Source organism: Megalops cyprinoides, chromosome 11, assembly GCF_013368585.1.
Source record: "Megalops cyprinoides isolate fMegCyp1 chromosome 11, fMegCyp1.pri, whole genome shotgun sequence".
NCBI classification, from domain to species: Eukaryota; Metazoa; Chordata; class Actinopteri; order Elopiformes; family Megalopidae; genus Megalops; species Megalops cyprinoides.
This window is the reverse complement of record NC_050593.1, coordinates 37,456,166-37,476,137: the sequence shown is the minus strand read 5'-3', so window position 1 is coordinate 37,476,137 and position 19,972 is coordinate 37,456,166. Positions and strand designations below refer to the sequence as shown.

The window sequence follows — 19,972 nt, the reverse complement described above, 5'->3', positions numbered from 1 at the left end:
GGCGGGGCCCCACGATTACTTCCCTGTTGAATAATGCATAGGCCTATACATCACCTGAATGTAATATAAGATGAACAGGCCTTAGTGTTTGTACCAGAAGCTGAAAGAAAGTATGGAGTTTTGGGTGGAAAAGGAGCAGAAGTCATGTTTCCCTGTTTCGTTGAGCATGTCTTATACCTTCAGTGTGTAACTATGAGCCAGAAATAAGGGCATTGCTTTTCTCACATTCCCTGTGTGGTATTTCTCTGAATGGAAGAACTGTCTGAAAACACTGTCAAGAAATATCTCACTCACACAATATCACACACACAGTATCTCACACCACACACACCACACACACACACACACACGTATGTGCACACACTCTTTCTGGCACTGAAATCAGGATTTCCAGTATTACATTACATTACATCACATTACATTATTGGCATTTAGCAGATGCTCTTATCCAGAGCAACTTATATGGGTTACAGTTTTTACATGTTATCCATTTATACAGCTGGATATTTACTGAGGCAACTCTGGGTTAAGTACCTTCCCCAAGAGTACAGCAGCAGTGCCCTGGTGGGGAATCGAACCAGAACCCTTTTGGATCCGAGCCCTGCTCCTTACTGCTACACTACACTGCCCCCTGCAGGCGATACCCTGCTGCTGGTGTGTAGGCGGGTTCCTCCTCTTCCTGAAACATTCCCACAGAATCAGTTCAGTTTCTTTTACTTCAGCGTTAGAGATGAATGTCATTCCTCAACCCTCTGGATCTCACATCAGAGTTCTGTGCGAGTAAAATTCGTGACTGAAATAACAAGCGTCTCATTCAGCCAAAATGAAAATAGTCAGATTGTGTGGTTGCAGTTCTTACAAGGTGGAGACGGTGTTTGATACTCAAAGTGCTCAGTGCAGAGGCGTCTGGTGGCTGGAATCATATCATTCTCTATTTGCTATTAAGCAGAAGCGTTTCTGATTATGACATTCAGGTTAGCTTTGACTGCAGCCTGCTTTTGTCAGAATACGGTTTGCTGTTGGTAGAAAGGTTTATATTCCTGAGATGTAGGAGGTTGATATGAATAGTGGTTACCTCATGGAGATGAAGTGTCTGTTTAATGGGCCCTCATCTGATTCAGCTGTGTGTGGTACAGAGATGTGCTGGGTCATGTGGGGTATGCATTGCACTGTGGGAAGTTAAATAACTGTGATTTGTTTTTTAATGAGAACCTGATGATCCCCTGACCCCTGACCCCTGGCCAGGCCTGCTGGTGCGTCAGAACCGTGCCCCAGCACGGAGTCAGAAGCGTGCCCCGGCAGGGAGTCAGAACCAGAACCGTGCCCCAGCGCGGAGTCAGAAGCGTTCCCCGGCAGGGAGTCAGAACCAGAACCGTGCCCCAGCGCGGAGTCAGAAGCGTTCCCCGGCAGGGAGTCAGAACCAGAACCGTGCCCCGGCGCGGAGTCAGAAGCGTGCCCCGGCGCAGAGTCAGAACCGTGAGCCACCGCGGCGTCAGAACTGTGAGCCCCCCCCCCCCCGTGAGCCCCGCTGCAGCTGTCTCCCGGAGGGAGCAGACTCACCCCTCTCCTGGCCAGAACTTACGCAGAGTGACGCTGAGGGGCATTAAGCAGTGCAGAGTCATCCCCTCAAACGCGCCGAGCCAACCAGCACGGCTGCCGACACGTCTCTGAGGACATCTGCATCGGCCATGCAGCGTTCCACTCGCCGTCCCTACGCACGCACGCACGCACGCACGCACGCACACACACGGTAACTCTGAGAATGAGCAGCTGTACAGGTAGCAGTGTGAATTCACTCACAGAGCGGTCTGGTTTTTGTAGCAGAGTTTGTTTTTCTGAATGCCGGTTCTCTGGACACACCAATGGGCTGTCTCAGTGTTGACAGAGCTGTGTCTCCTGCCTTCTGTTTCTGTTGGAAAGCTGCCCTGAGAGTCGGCATCAATAACAGACGTGCTGGAGTTTATTTTTCTCAGCCTGACAAGAATTCTGATAAACGTGAAGCCCAGGGTGTGTGAGGTCGCAGTGCCAGTTTACACACTGCATGCTAACGCCGGGGTGGACTGCGGGCCACAGGCCTCTGCTCATTGCAGGGTTCCTCACTGGTCAGGCCTGGCCTTGGGAGAAGGGTCATCACTGTCGACCAGACTTCCAAACGAAAAAGTTCTGTGGTGTTCAGTATGTCAGACTCGTTCCCCTACCTGTCCTGTTGAACTGAAATTTCGGTGCTCCTTAACCTGGACTGTGATTAAAGGCATTTTAGAGTTGGCAGATTTAAGATTGCAGATTGAAATAATCACCGTGTTTGTTTATTATCAAAATGTGCTTAAATCCGTTCATCTCACCATCCCCAAACATACAGTACAGAGTGAGTTTGATATTCCATCCCAATCAGATTACATGTTAGAGGTAGAATAATTACACGTTTAGCAAATTAATTTGGCAGATGTAATTAGAGCTGGAGATGGAGAGGCAGCCTGAACAGCCTCCTTTGCACAGGGATGTAAGGATGTGCCTGAAAAACAGGTCTGATGCAGGTCAGAGTTCAGCCCCTCTGACCATACAGGAACACTGCACCAACAGACCTGCAACAGGAGGGCTTATCTGACTCCACATTCACACAGGGATTGGATTAGAGACCTATCAAATAAAATGTTCAGTGGTGTTCAGTCAGGGGACGGTGTTCGGACGGGCAGGCCGCAGCATCTGCTGTGACAGCAAAGCTCTCCCGAGTCCCTGCTCTCTCTGCTCTCTCTGCTCTCTCTCTCTCTGCTCTCTGTGATCTCTCTGCTCTCTCTGCTCTCTGTGATCTCTCTGCTCTCTGATCTCTCTGCTCTCTGTGATCTCTCTGCTCTCTCTGCTCTCTGTGATCTCTCTGCTCTCTCTGCTCTCTCTCTCTCTGCTCTCTCTGCTCTCTCTGCTCTCTCTGCTCTCTCTGCTCTCTCTGCTCTCTCTGCTCTCTCTGATCTCTGTGATCTCTGTGATCTCTCTGCTCTCTCTCTCTGCTCTCTCAGCTCTCTGCTCTCTCTGATCTCTCTGCTCTCTCTGATCTCTCTGCTCTCTCTGCTCTCTGTGATCTCTCTGCTCTCTCTCTCTGATCTCTCTGATCTCTCTGATCTCTGTGATCTCTGTGATCTCTCTGCTCTCTGTGATCTCTCTGCTCTCTGCTCTCTCTGCTCTCTGTGATCTCTCTGCTCTCTCTGCTCTCTCTAATCTCTGTGATCTCTCTGATCTCTCTGCTCTCTCTGCTCTCTGTGATCTCTCTGCTCTCTCTGCTCTCTCTGCTCTCTCTGCTCTCTGTGATCTCTGTGATCTCTCTGCTCTCTCTGCTCTCTCTGATCTCTCTGCTCTCTCTGCTCTCTCTGCTCTCTCTGATCTCTCTGATCTCTGTGATCTCTCTGCTCTCTCTGCTCTCTCTGCTCTCTCTGCTCTCTGATCTCTCTGATCTCTCTGCTCTCTCTCTGTGATCTCTCTGCTCTCTCTCTGTGATCTCTCTGCTCTCTCTCTGTGATCTCTGTGATCTCTGTGATCTCTGTGATCTCTCTGCTCTCTCTGATCTCTCTGATCTCTCTGCTCTCTCTGCTCTCTCTGCTCTCTCTGATCTCTCTGATCTCTCTGCTCTCTCTGCTCTCTCTGCTCTCTCTGCTCTCTCTGATCTCTCTGCTCTCTCTGCTCTCTCTGCTCTCTCTGATCTCTCTGCTCTCTCTGCTCTCTCTCTCTGATCTGCTCTCTCTGCTCTCTCTGATCTCTCTGCTCTCTCTCTCTGCTCTCTCTGATCTCTCTGATCTCTGTGACAGGCTGAGGCTGCAGTCCGCTGCCTCTGCGTTTGCACCCTGTGGGGGAACAGCGTGTCCCGTCTCTCGCTGGCTCTCTGCTCTGTGCTGATTGGAAGATGGCTGCAGGCCGCTTGTCCTCGGCAGGTTTCCAGTCTCTGTGCTGTGCAGCAGTTTCCGTGGACACATCAGCGTCACAGTGTTTCCGTATCGATCGGCCCTGTGCCCTGAGCCCCCCGCCCTGCACGCAGTTCTGTCCCGCAGCGGCGAATCTCCTGCATGGCTGGCAGCCGCTGGGTGTGAGCTCAGTGCTGCTCGGGGCAGGTGACTCAGAGCGTAAGAGGGTTTTTCTCCTGGGCTTAATGCTGCGTACACCAGGCATGCCCCCCAGCCTGCGGTCGGCACAGTGCGGTCGGGGCACAGACCCCGGGGGGGGGGACAGCAGGGCAGCTGGTGGGTGTCCCTCCATAGCGACAGCATGGAATCGCCAGGTGACGGTGCCTGCAGGCCTTTCCTCTCTCACACTCCATCCTGCGGCTGCTCGAGTTTTCAGCCCTGCGGTGACAGCAGTCCAGGGCAGTGCAGCGCTCTCCCCAGCAGGAGCAGCGCACTCTGCATCCAGCTCCCGTTGCTCGGGGTTATGGCCCTGTTACCCACTGCATCCAGCTCGCGTTGCTCGGGGTTATGGCCCTGTTACCCACTGCATCCAGCTCCCGTTGCTCGGGGTTATGGCCCTGTTACCCACTGCATCCAGCTCGCGTTGCTCTGGGTTATGGCCCTGTTACCCACTGCATCCAGCTCGCGTTACTCGGGGTTATGGCCCTGTTACCCACTGCATCCAGCTCCCGTTGCTCGGGGTTATGGCCCTGTTACCCACTGCATCCAGCTCGCGTTGCCCGGGGTTATGGCCCTGTTACCCACAGTGCACAGGGGTCAGTCATTCCCATCATGCAGCAGACAGAGTGGCCGCCACTGTGGGGTTAAAATGCTGTGCTTCTCTGTGAGGGAAGCCTGAGAGATGAGTCTGTTAGGATGAAAGATTGTAAAATTAAGGTATCATTTCGTAATATACAAACAAAATGTGTTTTTCTTGTTCCTCTAAGAGACAGACGATAGTGCAGATCAATAAGCATCAAGTCATTACTGTAAAAGCAGGGAATTGATGACCACAGCCAGGCCACAGCGCGACATATCAGCTGCTTTTGCGGTGAGTTTCCGCAGCAATGCTCCAGGAGTGGCGAGTGGAGGTGCTTCTTCAGAGTCGGTCACATATGAAAGCACTCCGTTCTTGGAACTGGCTGAAACAAAGGATTACAGCAGAAAGCAGCAGCTCCATCTGCTCCTGTGAGCCACCTCTAGCTCTGTGAAGCACAGCAGGTCGGGTCTGAGTGTTCTTCCTCCCTCCTGCTGGACAGAGAGTTCATCAGCACTACGATGAGGATCACCACGGCAACTTGCTGCTCATCAGGCGTCACGCGTGTGACATCATCAGGCGTCACGCGTGTGACATCATCAGGCGTCACGCGTGTGACATCATCAGGCGTCACGCGTGTGACATCATCAGGCTGCGCCTCTGCCTCGCATTGGTCTCGGCAGGTTGTGCTTCTGTGGTTCTTCATTTCTGCATTTCTGTGCAGGCCCACCGTGTGTGTCTGTCCTGTAGAGCGGTGACTCTCCCAGCATCCACACCCTGACCCCGCGAGGGTTAAGCCTGCCACACTTCTCAGGATACACAGAATATGAAGTCCCTCATCTGCGCTGGATTAAATGAATGCTTCCATCAGAAGCCGGCTGAGCTGGGCAGGGACTAACGCACACACACTGGCAGCTTTGTGAGCACAGATGTGACACACAGATGTGAGTTTGTTTTGTCTTTACACAGAGCAGTGTTAACACATCTACAGTATATTACACTATGTAATATTACATTATTACAGGATATTATTACACAGTTATTACAAAGTGTCATTACAATATTACAGATTGTTATTACGTTACTACAAAGTGGTATTATACAACGCACACATTATTATATGGCTTGTTACTTTATTTTTCGTATCATTTTTTTGTAAAGTGATTGACATTGAATCTCTGTTTCACAATTTCCCAATAGCTTTAATGAAATTAAAATGATTAATATCATAAAAATTCTCTGTCGCTGGTTAACCTTGTTTGCTGTTACAGCAGTCCTGTAGTTGGCTCAGTGCATATGATCTTTTGAGCTCCTGCACAGCACTGCAGCTCTGGACCGCTCTCTGCAGATGCCCGGGTCCCTGCCTCCTCTGCACTCCGTCCTGCTGTGCAGACACTCAGATCCAGAGCGCACAGCCGACACGCCACACGCGTGTGCCAGGTACCGCGTCCAGGTTACCCTGCCCAAGCGTGCTGTAGCAGTGCTGGTTGAGCTGATTTTCCAAAATAAGGGCAACTTTAATCAAAAAATCTAAATTACAATCTTACCAGAGAGCTGTTTTAATCTGCAGAATAATAGGCTGCATTGCTGTTGTACCTGCTTCCTTTACGAGCTGTTTGCCCTGACAGAATGCGCACAATTAAGAGCCAGAAACACAAGCAAATGGCTCCACAATGTAAGGACTGAGAACACGAGTGCCAAAGTCAGTCTGGTTTTGACTTGCAGTTAGAGAAGCGTTATTCCTCAGTGATGGGGAACGTGGGAGACGCTCCTCTCGTCTGGGCTGTGTTCGTACGGCTGCTGCGTGCTGTGAGCTGCACACCGCAGCCTTTGCGCTGGACTCCCTGCATCGCATCTTTCCTGCAGCTGCAGTATCCTGCAGCCAGGCGTGCAGGGTGCTGACTGTACCAGCGCTGCTGTCCTTTAGAGAACTCCGGGTCTGTCTGGGGTGTGTTTCCTCCACACTCCGCTCTGTGGGGTCTGCAGTGTTATTTATGAAACATGAATGCCCGTATGTAAGTCCTGTCCCTGGTGGACAGCAGATATCCAGTCTGCTCAGGCAGGCTTGTCCCCCAGCAAGGCTTTTTTAATGTGCCCATGGATGGATCTTTCTTACCAATAAGGTGTCGTTACTGAGGTTTTGTCTGGGAAGCTCCAAGTATACATTGTACAGCTGGAATTTCTTCTTGACATCAAATGTATGTGTGAGCCTTAGTGATAACCAGTGGGCTTACTGCTCCAAAGGAAAATGACTAAATTAGCAGCCCTGAGTAGCAGTATGTTTCCACATTATAGAAGTAATCATACTAATCATTTTCCACTACTGGACACTTAACCCATGTTAAATTAAATCTAGACCCTGGGGGAGGGGGATGATAATCTTCTTGTAAAATGTATCTGATATGCATTTTCTCATAATAATCTCTTGTAAAAGTCAGCCTTCTGAGGATTGCGTAAACTGTCCTTAATACCATCCCTGTCCTGTGTGAATCGAGTGTTTCTCTGGCGGAGTGAGGGAGCTCGGTTGGCTGATTCTGTTTTTTCTGGAGAATCAGAGAATGACTGACCAAGTTGGCCGGATTCTTCCGAAGTGCCCCCCACCGAGCAGAAGCGTGTTCTTTTTTTTGGGGGGGGTTCTCTGCTGTTTGCTCCAGGGCCCTTATTCCTGGCCCTTTTCCCCAGTTTCCCTGCTGAACTGATTCTTCCCAATTGGTATTAAAAGCACAGATGCTTATAGCAGTGGATTCATTCCTGCAACAGTCTCGTCCTCTCCCTGAGGGCCTCAGTCGTCTTTTTTGCGTGCATGTATGTGCATATGGGTCGATATATACTCTCCATCCTGAGGATTTGGGCTGCTAGTGGTGAAGCTCGTGCTGCCAGGATGACTAAGAATGATTCTACCTTCTGCTGCCTGGACCTCTGCCCATGGCACGAGCTGCAGCCGCCACTGCTGACCAATAAACAGCAGGACCATGACCTCACTGTCTGTTAATGCCAGATAATAGGGTGAACAAGCTGCTAGTTATTTATTAATATTTTCCTATTTAATTTTCCCTTTCTCTGTTGAGTCCACAGACACGCTTTACAATTTATTGTGGTCATGATTACGTAGGAACAAAAACAATCTTTGTAATTAATGTACAATTTTTATATTATGCTTTAAAACATTTTTAAAATGTTATAATTTAATCTCAATAGGGCTGTGAGGAAAACGTCAAAATTATTTTTATGTCACCGTGGGCATTTTTCCCCAAAAATGAATTCTTGTGCGCCAAATGCAGTGTTCATGCAGAAATCTCTGCTCTGCCTCCATCTGATCACCCGGCGCGCTTCCAGTTTCACAGAGACTGTGTGGCCATTCAGGACACCGCTGACGTGTTCACTCCTCTCTGTGGCCACATCCCCCCTCTGCACATCTCTGACACTGGCTGTGGATGCTGTGCTCTTCTGCTGCGCTACCTCCTGTCACACCCCAGGGGAACAGGACACCTCCTGAGGCCTATTCCAGAACCTTCCATTCAACTTCCATAAAGCAGAATGCTGGTGTACATTTATGTTTGTTGGTTTTTATTTGTGAGCAGTATGACTTTGCTGTGTGAAGTGCTGTTAGATAAATTATAGGTATAACATGTATACATAAAATGAAAAAAAAAAAAGATCCAGTAGATTTCATGATGAAGTGTAAGAGATAAGAATAATAAACATAAACATAAACGGATTGCACACTGGCGACCTGCTGTCAGTGCTCTGGAGGCCTGCTCAGGGTGCAGCTGTGGGGCCTGTTTCCCATGATGCCTCAGTAAGGATGGTGGCGGAGAGGAGAGATGGGAGTTCTCGCTGTGCTTGGTGTCAGCATTTTCACTCCAGCCTTTTTCACCCCACGGATGCTAGACGTGCATCTCTGTACTCGCTGCCCCCTGTAAGCCCTGGCGGATGCAGTGCTGTGATTGGCTGTCTGTGGATCCCTGAGTGACAGAGCCGTTCTGTGATTGGCTGTGGATCCCTGAGTGACAGAGAGGAGCCTGTGTATCTGTGGATTCTTCCTCACTGCCAGTCCCCCCACTCCCCATCCCCCCCAAACAAGCCCCAATCAGCATCAGCCTGGAGTCACAACTGTTCACCTTTAAACGAAGGTTAAAAGTAATCAAAAGTTGCAGATTATTAATCCTCAAGCTCAGGGTAGTAATGCTCAGATGCAGTGAAGTGGTTATAAGTGGTTATAGTTATGTAATAATGTGGTAATAATGCAGAAACTTGCATCTGATGCTTTAGTATGGACCCTGCTGGGTGAGAGAGAGTCCAGTCGAACAGGCAGCGTGTTTGTGCTGGAGTCGGGCTGTCACTCAAACACCAGTGCCAGCAGCACGGAGCGTCTCCCGTCGGGCTGCGTCTGCCGTCGGGCTGCGTCTGCCGTCGGGCTGCGTCTGCCGTCGGGCTGCGTCTGCCATCGGGCTTCAGGCTGCTTCCGCCTCCAGCTCTCCGGCAAACGCTGCTCTCAGCCTCCGCTGGCTGAGTCTGGAGGAGGCGGAAACACAGATTTTATCTGAGCTTTAATGTTTTTCAGATCTAATTCCTTCCCCTCGGTCCACAGTGCCTGATTTTCCAGCCTGTTTGAGGAAAGTTGATACACAGAGCCACATCTTGCACCTGGGGCCTTATGCAGTGATTCTGAGTGCGGAGCCTGGTCGCCGTGCCGACCGCGTGGTGTTTGGGTGGGAATGGGTGGGGTAGTTGTGCTGGAGGAGGTGGTTGTGCTTTAAATCGGCTTGCTCTTGGCTTTAGGAAATCTGCTGTGATATGAAAGTCATAGTGGAAGCGGATTAGTGCGGAGGTCTGGGAGAGCGGGAGGACTCTGAGCTGATGCTATCAGCCCCTTCCTGTCCCACACTCCCCTGAATGAGGAGTGGAGCTGAACATTCTCCTTGCGATGACCCTTATCTGTTAGCTTTGATATTGGAGGGTGATGGAGAAGCGGAGACGCAGGCAGACTGGTGTGTAATTATAGTCAGCAGTTGTGACTGGATTCTGTCGATATTGTTCAGAGAGAGACCGGCTGAGTGAGCAGCGCAGTGTCAGACGTTTTCCTTCAAGAGAGAGTTTGCGCTGAGACATTAGCAGATGCAGTTTGAGAGCTGAGTGCTGGAGTCGCAGTGGCCCTGTGGGCTCAGCAGTTTGCCGTGATGTTAGACTCACGCCAGAGAGAGCAGCCCAAGCTCCTGCTCTTCAAACCCACTGCAGCCTGCTTACCCACAATGCCATGTGACACATCAGAGGACACATTCGGTGTTCTAAATTACCCTCACACATCTGCTCCAGTTCTGCATCGCTGCCCCTCCTCCCCCCAAGAGGGGGGGCTGAATTGATTACCCCTCTTCCCAGAGTGATGAAGTGTTTAAAGAGGAGTTATGATGAGTATCACAGTGATTGATTATGCTGCCGGTCTGCTGGCTGATCGGCTACAGACTGATCTCCAAGCAGCGCGTCTGAGGTGAGAGGTGAGCTCAGATGGGATCACAGGGATTAGGACCCCAGGCCCATGTGAGGAGCACTGCACTGCCACGCAGCCAATCAGACGTCTGGCATCTCTGACACAGGAAAGACATCTGATAGATTCAGAGTCAACATGCTGAGATTAATCGGGATTAATACAGACTATAGTCTCCCATCTGCTCTGCGTTCGCACTCATATCTGTTACAAAAGTGTGTATGTCTCACTCCTCCTGCATAAACGTGGCACTCTATATACTCTATACATACAGTGCATAAATGTAATACTCTAAATAATATATACGTACTATATATCAGTATAGTACTTTATATAATCTTTACACACTATTCATACATATCTGTTCTGTATCATCTATGAATGCTGAATATAAGTACTCTGTTTAATCCTGTCCCTTCCGCAGTGCAGGTCAGCTGTTTCTGCTGAAGGGATTTACTTGCTGCAGAATTTTGCCTCATGTTCCTGGCTACAGAAAAAATCTATATTTTGACTTTCAGATTTGGTGTGCATGTAAATGTTTTACAGAACTGGGAGGGGAGGAAGCAGGTCTGTGGAATATGAGAGTGGGAGAGAGGTTGGTTTATGTGTGTAATCTCAGGACTCAGTGGAGGCGGTGCTGATGCCGGACAGCTGCACATGCAGGTGAAGGCACAGACTCACCTGCAGCAGTGGAAGCATCCAGCCGGCGGTCTCGCTGCGGTCTCGCTGCGGTCTCCCGGCGGTCTCCCGGCGGTCTCCCGGCGGTCTCGCTGCCGTCTCCCTGCGGTCTCCCTGCGGTCTCCCGGCGGTCTCCCGGCGGTCTCCCTGCGGTCTCCCTGCGGTCTCCCGGCGGTCTCCCGGCGGTCTCCCTGCGGTCTCCCGGCGGTCTCCCTGCGGTCTCCCGGCGGTCTCCCTGCGGTCTCCCGGCGGTCTCCCGGCGGTCTCCCGGCGGTCTCCCTGCGGTCTCCCTGCGGTCTCCCGGCGGTCTCCCTGCGGTCTCCCTGCGGTCTCGCTGCGGTCTCCCGGCGGTCTCCCTGCGGTCTCCCTGCGGTCTCCCGGCGGTCTCCCTGCGGTCTCCCTGCCCAACAGTCTCTCAGCCCCGCACTGCTCCGGGGACTGCAGGGACCTGTTGTGATTGGCTGAACTGGACCCTATCAGCTCCTCCCGTTAGGAGCTGGGTGTGAGGAGGGGCAGGCTGTGAACAGTGTGGTGTGATCAGAGGGCAGCGCCTGTCCGGCTCATACAGGCCGCAGGAGGGGTCTCACTGGGGCTTGCCTGGGGGCGTTGTTTCTGTGCCTCCCGTTCAGGCAGGCAGGAGTCCAGCCTCTTTTCCCCTGCGTTTGGACTGCACTGCGCTGCCAGGCAGGGTGGGAGGTGCCCGTTCCCTGAGTGTGCAGAGAGCGTAAGCGTCACCCCTCCGCCCTGCGTGTGCAGAGAGCGTCACCCCTCCGCTCTGCGTGGGCAGAGAGCGTAAGCGTCACCCCTCCGCCCTGCGTGGGCAGAGAGCGTCACCCCTCCGCCCTGCGTGTGCAGAGAGCGTAAGCGTCACCCCTCCGCCCTGCGTGTGCAGAGAGCGTCACCCCTCCGCCCTGCGTGTGCAGAGAGCGTCACCCCTCCGCCCTGCGTGTGCAGAGAGCGTAAGCGTCGCCCCTCCGCCCTGCGTGTGCAGAGAGCGTAAGCGTCACCCCTCCGCCCTGCGTGTGCAGAGAGCGTCACCCCTCCGCCCTGCGTGGGCAGAGAGCGTAAGCGTCACCCCTCCGCCCTGCGTGGGCAGAGAGCGTAAGCGTCGCCCCTCCGCCCTGCGTGTGCAGAGAGCGTAAGCGTCACCCCTCCGCCCTGCGTGTGCAGAGAGCGTAAGCGTCACCCCTGTGGCGTGGGCACAGTGCCTGTGTTTGGCTGTTTGTAAATTCGCATTGCTAAGCTTTCAGAGGAAGCCCAGGCTGGCCTGGCTCTGAGCTGCCAGGCTTCCTGCCTCGCGTCAGACAGCAGGTCTGAAGAGACGGCCCCACCTGCAGGTGGAATCTGATCCACCTTCTCTGACACCCTCCTCCCGAAAGCAGGCCTTCACAGTACCTTACAGCTCTGTGTCCTACTTAGAGCGGGAGCAGCAACCTGAGAGGCGGGGGGCTGGGGGCCTGTGGGAAAGAGGGCAGCCCCATTGTTCAGGACCCTGCGGCCCACGCTGTTCCATCTGAAACTGGGTCAGCCCCCGATCCATGCGATGCCCTCCCACCAGAGCAGGTGTGCTGAGAGCTCAGGCTGTCTTACTGCTCACCAGCTCCCCCTACAGACCAGAGCAGCCTGCAGCGAGTGACTGCCTGTGTGTGTGAGAGCCAGTCTGCCTGGCGCTGAAGCCCTGAGCCCTGACTGCACTGGGGCGTGACTGGGGGGGGGGGGGGGGGGGGGTGTCTAGCTCTCAGGTGGAGTGTGTAGCTCTTGGGGGTGTGGGGGGGGGGGGAGGAGCAGGCCAGGGGGGGGGAGAGAGGAGCAGGCCGGGGGGGGGAGAGAGGAGCAGGCCGGGGGGGGGGGGAGGAGCAGGCCGGGGGGGGGGGGGGGGGGGGGGGGAGGAGCAGGCCGGGGGGGGGAGAGAGGAGCAGGCCGGGGGGGGGAGAGAGGAGCAGGCCGGGGGAGGGGGGGAGAGGAGCAGGCCGGGGGGGGGAGAGAGGAGCAGGCCGGGGGAGGGGGGGGGGGAGGAGAGGAGCAGGCCGGGGGGGGGGGGGAGGAGCAGGCCAGGTAACTCCTCCTGTAAAAGCGGGACGTTTGGGGTTCACAGCAGTGTTTTTGCTCTGGGAAAGAGAGCTGTCTCTGGCAGCGTGTGGGGTGCGGTGGCAGTGCCCTGGCTGTCAGCCTGAGTCTGACGCTGTCCGCGCTCGCTAGCCGCTCGTCCCTCTGCTCCCAGGGGAAACAGAGCAGCACATTGTTCTGGCCTCACAGCCACTCTCACGTACAGGGTGGCCTGAGTTTCCTTTCAGTGCTGTGGCCAAACAGGAGCGGGACCCCCTCAGCCCCCATCCCAAATTCTCTCAACAAACACAAGACCCATGTCAAATACCAGCTCTGGGAAGAACCAGTGTGCCTGTCTGGTGAGTTGAAAGTGTGGAGTAGCTGCCAAAGTTGAAGCGGCAGGCCGGTGTTCGTGGTGAAAACAGAACATGCTGTGTGGGTGCCCCCCCCCCATCCCCCCACCCCCCACCTCACCCACCCGACCCATCCCCCCACTCCCCGCCCCCTCATTACGACCCTCCGAGAGCGCTCTCCTCTGATTGGGGGCTGCAGTCAGGTGCAGGGAGAGACGCGCTGGGCTGCGACCACTCTGCTCACCCCTGCAGTGTACCTGTGACGCAGCGGGCTTCCAGCTGGCCGCAGGAGGGGGAGGAGTTACTGCTGAATGCTACCCGGCAGTCTCTCTGCAGTGATAAATATTTAAATGTCTGCGTGCAGACCGCAACGGAGAGAGTAAGCACTGCGGTGCAGCAGAGCACACGTTAGCCGTACCGCGCTGTCATACCCCAGCCTGAGCTGCCGCAGTAGCACCGCCTGCACGTCTGTTACAGCATGTACAATCTGTTTCTGAATCTGCGGAAATACTGCCTCCTCTGTAATGCTCTGTCCTCACGCTGCTGTGAGCTCCTCTCCCGGCTGCTGCTGTGGCTGTGCTGTGGGGGGCTCGGGGGTTCGGGGGTCACGCACTGCGCCCTGAGAACAGCCCTGCGTCACAGTGGCCTCCCTCTGCCCCCCCCCACGCTCCTCCCTCTGTCCCCCCCACGCTCCTCCCTCTGTCCCCCCCACGCTCCTCCCTCTGTCCCCCCCTCTCCTCCCTCTGTCCCCCCCTCTCCTCCCTCTGTCCCCCCCTCTTCTCCCCCTGTCCCCCCCCCCCCCCCTGTCCCCCCCCACGCTCCTCCCTCTGTCCCCCCCACGCTCCTCCCTCTGTCTCCCCCTCTTCTCCCTCTGTCCCCCCCTCTTCTCCCTCTGTCCCCCCCCTCTCCTCCCTCTGTCCCCCGTGCTCCTCCCTCCCCCTCCTCCTCTACCCTGCCCCCTGGAAGATCAGCTGTGTGAGAGCCAAGCCCCCGGCAGCTCCCTGCCTCAGTCTCCTCTCTGTCCGCTGCTGAAAGGCCAGCTCCTTCTCCGTTAAATCCTGCTCATTGTGTCTGAGAGAGAGATTTATTTATCCCTTTATTAAATACCACTGCAGTGACTGAAACAAGTTTGCATCACTGTTTGCCCAGCGTCTGTGCAGTAATCCTTAACATAAAACAGGTTTCCCACAATGCAGCTGTTTCCATCCTGTGTTCATGAGCAGGGTCTCGTTACTTATTGTTAGCACTCATGTGTAGCACAGGCTTGGTTCTGATGTTGTGGGAATATGAGGCTGATTGTATGCTCTGTGATTGTATTCATTTTACTGCATTTAAGAGTAAAAATCCTCACAGCGAGACCACAAAAGCTCATTATCACTTCTGTTCTGGAGCAAGTGTCCGCGCACAGGAGGGGGAAACGCATGGCAACCCTTCATGACCATGCTCTGTGAATGGGCCAACCCTGGCCCCCATGACCGCCCCCATGACCGCCCCCCCGCTCTGGAAATGGGCTGGCACAGGGTAACCCATGACCTCCCTGCTCTGTGAGTGAGCTAGCCCTGGTACCCATCACCCCCTGCTCTATGAGTGAGCTAGCCCTGGTAATGCTTGCCCGTGAAAAGCAGAGAAAGTGTTTTTGTTGCGCTGCCATATTGAACTTGAGTCTCCCGCCGCACACTGGCTGCGCGTAATTGCTAATGTTTAGTTTACCCGTGCTGCAGTGTAAACAGTTTGCGTTTAATTTGCCTCTGCGAGCTTTGGCACCCTGGTGTTGGAACCTGTTGTGAAGCTATCACAAAGCAAGTTATCAGCTAGTGGTTACCATCACTTACAATTATGGAAGCTGTACTTTCTTTGTTACAGTGTCAAAGGCCATTGATTTAAGTGCTCCTATGAAGAATTTACAGGAGACGCAGTTTTGTCTTGTATGATGGTTAGATGATCTGGTTAACAGATTTCTTCGAATGTCTGTCTCATGGTATATTTGACATCAAAAGGAATATGCAAAAAAAGTCTAAGGAGGGAAATTAATAGGGATGCTCAAAAATGCACACATTTTAACATCTAAAGTGCCGAGCGTACCATGATATTCAAATGTCACGGGCACCTTACTCTTTCTCTCAAAGTAGCTGTATGTCCTGTTGACTGTAAAAGCTCAAGGGCTCCATCTTCTGGCAAAAAAGCAGTAATGCAGGAGCGGTAGTTTGATATTTATACAGCGATCATGGGTATTGCGTTCCCTCCTCCTCTTTTGCCTCACTTTATCCTTCCATCTGTGTGTTAGAACCATTGGCCTAAATCTGACTCATTAGATGCTGGGTGACCACTGAGTACTGCACCTCGCTTCGTAAATGAAGCCACAGAGAGTGTGAGAACTGCCATGCTAATGGCCCAGTCTGACAGTATATTGTTCCTGTTTATTCAGCTGTAAAAACTTAATAAATGAAGAGGAAAGAAAAGCTGCCCTCTGTTTGAACCGGGTTTTTAAAGAACAGTAAAGCTTGTGCTGTTTCAGTGAACTGCAGTTAACAGTTGGCAGTATTTATAGCCGGGATTCGCTGGGAAGCCTGACTGTGGGCTTGTGGGATATTGATAGCTGTATTAAGAGCTTTGTTAGGAGCTGCCAATCCTTCGTACTGCAGCCACAGAAGGCCAGCCTGAGTTCAGGGTAGGCTAATTCTGTCTGTGCAACACCCTGCTGCTTTTTTAACTGCTAACTTACTTAGCGGTCAGCTCTGGTACGTCCACAGTACAGCTGTAAAGACTATGGGATTAGGAGTTAGGAGTAACTGGTCTGGGATGTTTTCCGGTGGTTTTGGGCTGCATTCTGGGAGCTCTGAGTTGAGGGGTCAGAGCAGAGCATGCTGGGAGCTCTGAGTTGAGGGGTCAGAGCAGAGCATGCTGGGAGGTCTGAGCTAAGGGTCAGAGTGGAGTCCTCATGACCCTGTTTCCTCGGGGGGGGGGGGATATGGATGCCTCGGTGGTTGAGAGTGTGCAATTGGAGTTGGAGTGTTAGTGCTGGACGGTGTTTTTATTGGGCTGCTTTTTCCATCCCACATCATAAACGCAGAGCTGTGTAGCCCCCGTTTCCAGTGCGCGCACGCACACACACACACACACACACACCACCTCAACCACTGCCAAACTTCTGCTGTAAATCTGACCACCAGCTTCCTCCTGACAGAACCCCGCCACAGAAATGTGTACGAGTACGAGGATCCCTGCTGGACTGCCCCCCCAATCCCTCCGCCTGGCGAGAGCACGGTGTTTTCCTGCAGGGAATAAACAGACTTTTAAATGAGCAAATAGAGCTTTATGGGGGATTTTTATCCTGCTGCTGGAACTGTGTTCTTTCAGGAGATGCTTTTCCACACAGCTCTGAGATGGGGCGTCTCCTCTGAGTGTGTGCAGTGCAGCAGCGGCCAGCAGGGGGCCCTCCTGAGCTGTGTGAGTTGGAGGTGATTGCTGTGCCTCTTGTGCTCAGGTAAAAGGCTCAGTGGCGATCTGAAGCAGGCTCCTGGGACAGGAGCGGGGCCACAGACGTGTGTCAGTCAGTGGAAATCGCACTGTTCCCGAGCTGGAGTTCAGAGTGCTGATGGAGTCAGGCTCTCTCCTGTGTGATGATTGTATGAGAGGAAGGGTTTATCTGGGATCCAGCTGAAATGAAGCTCTGTTCTCCTCAGGTCACTGGATCCTCTGGGAAAGCCAAGGACACGTCCAGGCTGACTGCCAGTACAAGCCAGGTGTGTAACCTCTGTCAGTACAGCTTTCGCCCCCCTTCTCCTTCTCGCTCTCCCTCTCTCCCTCTCTCCCTCCCTCTCTCCCTCTCTCCCTCTCTCCCTCTCTCATACACGTGCACACCCACAGAAAGACATGCACTCACCTGTGTGCTGTTACCTGGCTGCGGTGTGGCTCAGACTCTGGGTGGGCCCGGGGCTGGATGAGGAGGCCTGACAGGAGAGGCGCAGCGGTAGCTGTAGTTGTGGTTTGTGCTATTTGGCTGCTTCACTCTGAGCATGAGCAGAGCAGCACCTCAGTGATGGGAGCTCTTCAGCTCAGTCTTTCTTCAGACTGCGGTGAGCCCAGCGTGATGGACTTTCTGCACATCTGTGCATGTATATAAACAAAGCAAAATGCACTGTGGCTGTTCTGGACCATGATTTAGTAAGAAATATAACAGCTTTTTGTAGTTCCAAATGTAGATGTATCTGATGTATAGGGGTGTGTAAAAATAGCATTTTTTCGGTTACTTGTTTTTTGAAATTCGTCCGATTCCATATTGATTTGTAAAATTTATGGATCGATCTTTTAGGCTAATATGCATTTTTTCTGGTTTTCTAGGTTCATTTCCGAAATGGTTAAACATAGCCAGAGAATTAAATAGACGGGCTCTGACATAGCCTAACTGTCGGATTAAAGGCAATTACTAGTCGTTGTCGTCGCTACCTTATAGACCAGCGTTCCCTGAGCTAACTGATGCAAACACATTGCTGCTTCGTGTCATTAATAAGTAGGCAATGATACAGGTTGGTTTTGTTTTTAAGGAACTATACCCATGTGTTCCTCAAATAAAAAGATTTTGGTATACAGCCATGTGTCGCTTAACGTCCATGATACGTTCTGTGAAATAGGACGTTATGTGATTTGGACGTTGTGCGAACACTATACTATATACTTAGCAAACCTATATGGAACAGGCACGAGATTGGATGCTGCTGCTTACGAGTCGAAGCATACACTGTTATACGGCAAACTTTTTAATTGTAAGTATGCAAAGTTCACATTAAAACAACGATAGAAAGTACAGTACATAGGCTACATAAGACGTTAGCATAGGCGTTTATTATGACTATTATTCGCTATACCATGTACTGTACCATTATACGCCTGGCAGCGCAATCGCTTCATTTCCCTGAGACATGAGATAGACGTGTTGCGTGCGGGAAGCGTAGCCTTCACTGCGTCTGGTTCCATCCGCTACGTCCCGTTCTGCCATCGGGATTTTTAAACTTTATTATAAGCTTATGGGACTACGGACGTATATGACGTGAAGCGGCGCATGACTGTACAAGCCTTTGGCCTTTTCTTTAGTGGTTTTCACAATTTCCAGTGACTCTGCATTTGTAAATTTGTGTTCCCTTTAGAGCAATGGGGTTTTTGTTTTTTTCTTTTTCTGTGTTTTCTCATTTTAAAAGTGTTCTGTTTTTTCTAGACTGTTGAGAGAAAAACCTAAAACCTAAAATCCTCCTCATTCAGTTTGAGATTATTTTGCTGCAATTTAATGTCTGCTTCTTACGCCGCAGGCAGTTAAAGAGTGTGTCCACTAGGGGGAAGCAGAGGTTCAGCTGTGTTGGGTACCTCTGTCTGCAGGTCTTGTGATGTTGATTCAGTTTTCAGCGGGTCCGCGGTGTGCTCCGGGTGGTACGATGATGGAAGGTGTTTGCTGGTGTTCAGGTGTGTGCACGAGGTACAGCTGTGACTGCACCTGTCCCACATGCACTGGAGCTGTCTGTCACACCAGGACAGGGGCTGGGAAACATGGCTCTGTCTGTCAGGATCACCCCCCTGTCTCTGGGGGTCCTCCCAGCACCCGGTGGGGGAGAGAGGGGGGAGAGAGGGAGAAGGAGAGGGGAGAGAGGAAGAAGGAGAGGGGAGAGAGGGAGAAGGAGAGGGGAGAGAGGGAGAAGGAGAGGGGGGAGAGGGAGAGAGGAAGAAGGAGGGAGAGAGGGAGAAGGAGAGGGGGGAGAGGGAGAGAGGGAGAAGGAGGGAGAGAGGGGAGAGAGGGAGAGAGGGAGAAGGAGAGGGGGGGAGAGGGAGGAGAGGGAGAGGGGTGCTCTCAGCCTCAGCCCCTGACTGTAGCTGAGTGCCCCATTAGCTGTGATCACTCATCCATCACCTGCATATTTTAAATTATCCTTAAATTATCACGGGAGGTGGTGACTCCCGGCCCCATAATGTGCCTTTTATTTACTGAATTAGAGTGGGATCAGAGCAGGAAGAGCAGGAGTGGAACTGGGCTGGTGGTGTTGTGTTTTGGCCCGTTTGCTATAGAGCTTCTGCCTCTGAGAGTAACACAGTAAAGCTGGACTGCAGTGTGTTAGCGTGCTGTGAGAGTAACACAGTAAAGCTGGACTGCAGTGTGTTAGCGTGCTGTGAGAGTAACACAGTAAAGCTGGACTGCAGTGTGTTAGCGTGCTGTGAGAGTAACACAGTAAAGCTGGACTGCAGTGTGTTAGCGTGCTGTGAGAGTAACACAGTAAAGCTGGGCTGCAGTGTGTTAGCGTGCTGTGAGAGTAACACAGTAAAGCTGGGCTGCAGTGTGTTAGCGTGCTGTGAGAGTAACACAGTAAAGCTGGACTGCAGTGTGTTAGCGTGCTGTGAGAGTAACACAGTAAAGCTGGGCTGCAGTGTGTTAGCGTGCTGTGAGAGTAACACAGTAAAGCTGGGCTGCAGTGTGTTAGCGTGCTGTGAGAGTAACACAGTAAAGCTGGGCTGCAGTGTGTTAGCGTGCTGTGAGAGTAACACAGCACGCTGACACACTGCCCCCCCCCCCCCCCCCCCCCCCCCCCCCCCGGGCATGACAGGGCACAGGACTATCCTCACAGTCCCCTCTTCACCCCTTCAGTGTGGGCGCACTGCTGCACCCCCACACTGCCTGCTCACCCCTCTGCCGTCTCAGTGCAGGGACCCTAATGCGATTTGATTGGCTTAAGCTGGTGGGGGCAGT

General features: G+C 52.6%; 1 protein-coding gene across 4 annotated transcripts in view; it reads left to right on the top strand.

Annotated features, from left to right (window-relative positions):
- Positions 1 to 19,972, top strand: part of LOC118785365 (double-stranded RNA-specific editase 1-like) — a 90,214-nt gene that overhangs the window by 26,644 nt on the left and 43,598 nt on the right. For 2 of the 4 annotated variants that reach the window (XM_036539981.1, XM_036539982.1), the window contains one exon: positions 16,929 to 16,988. The exons of the other annotated variants lie outside the window; for them this stretch is intronic. The gene's annotated coding sequence lies outside the window, so the exon portion shown is untranslated. The remainder of the gene's footprint in view (positions 1 to 16,928; positions 16,989 to 19,972) is intronic. 4 annotated transcript variants of the gene reach the window in all.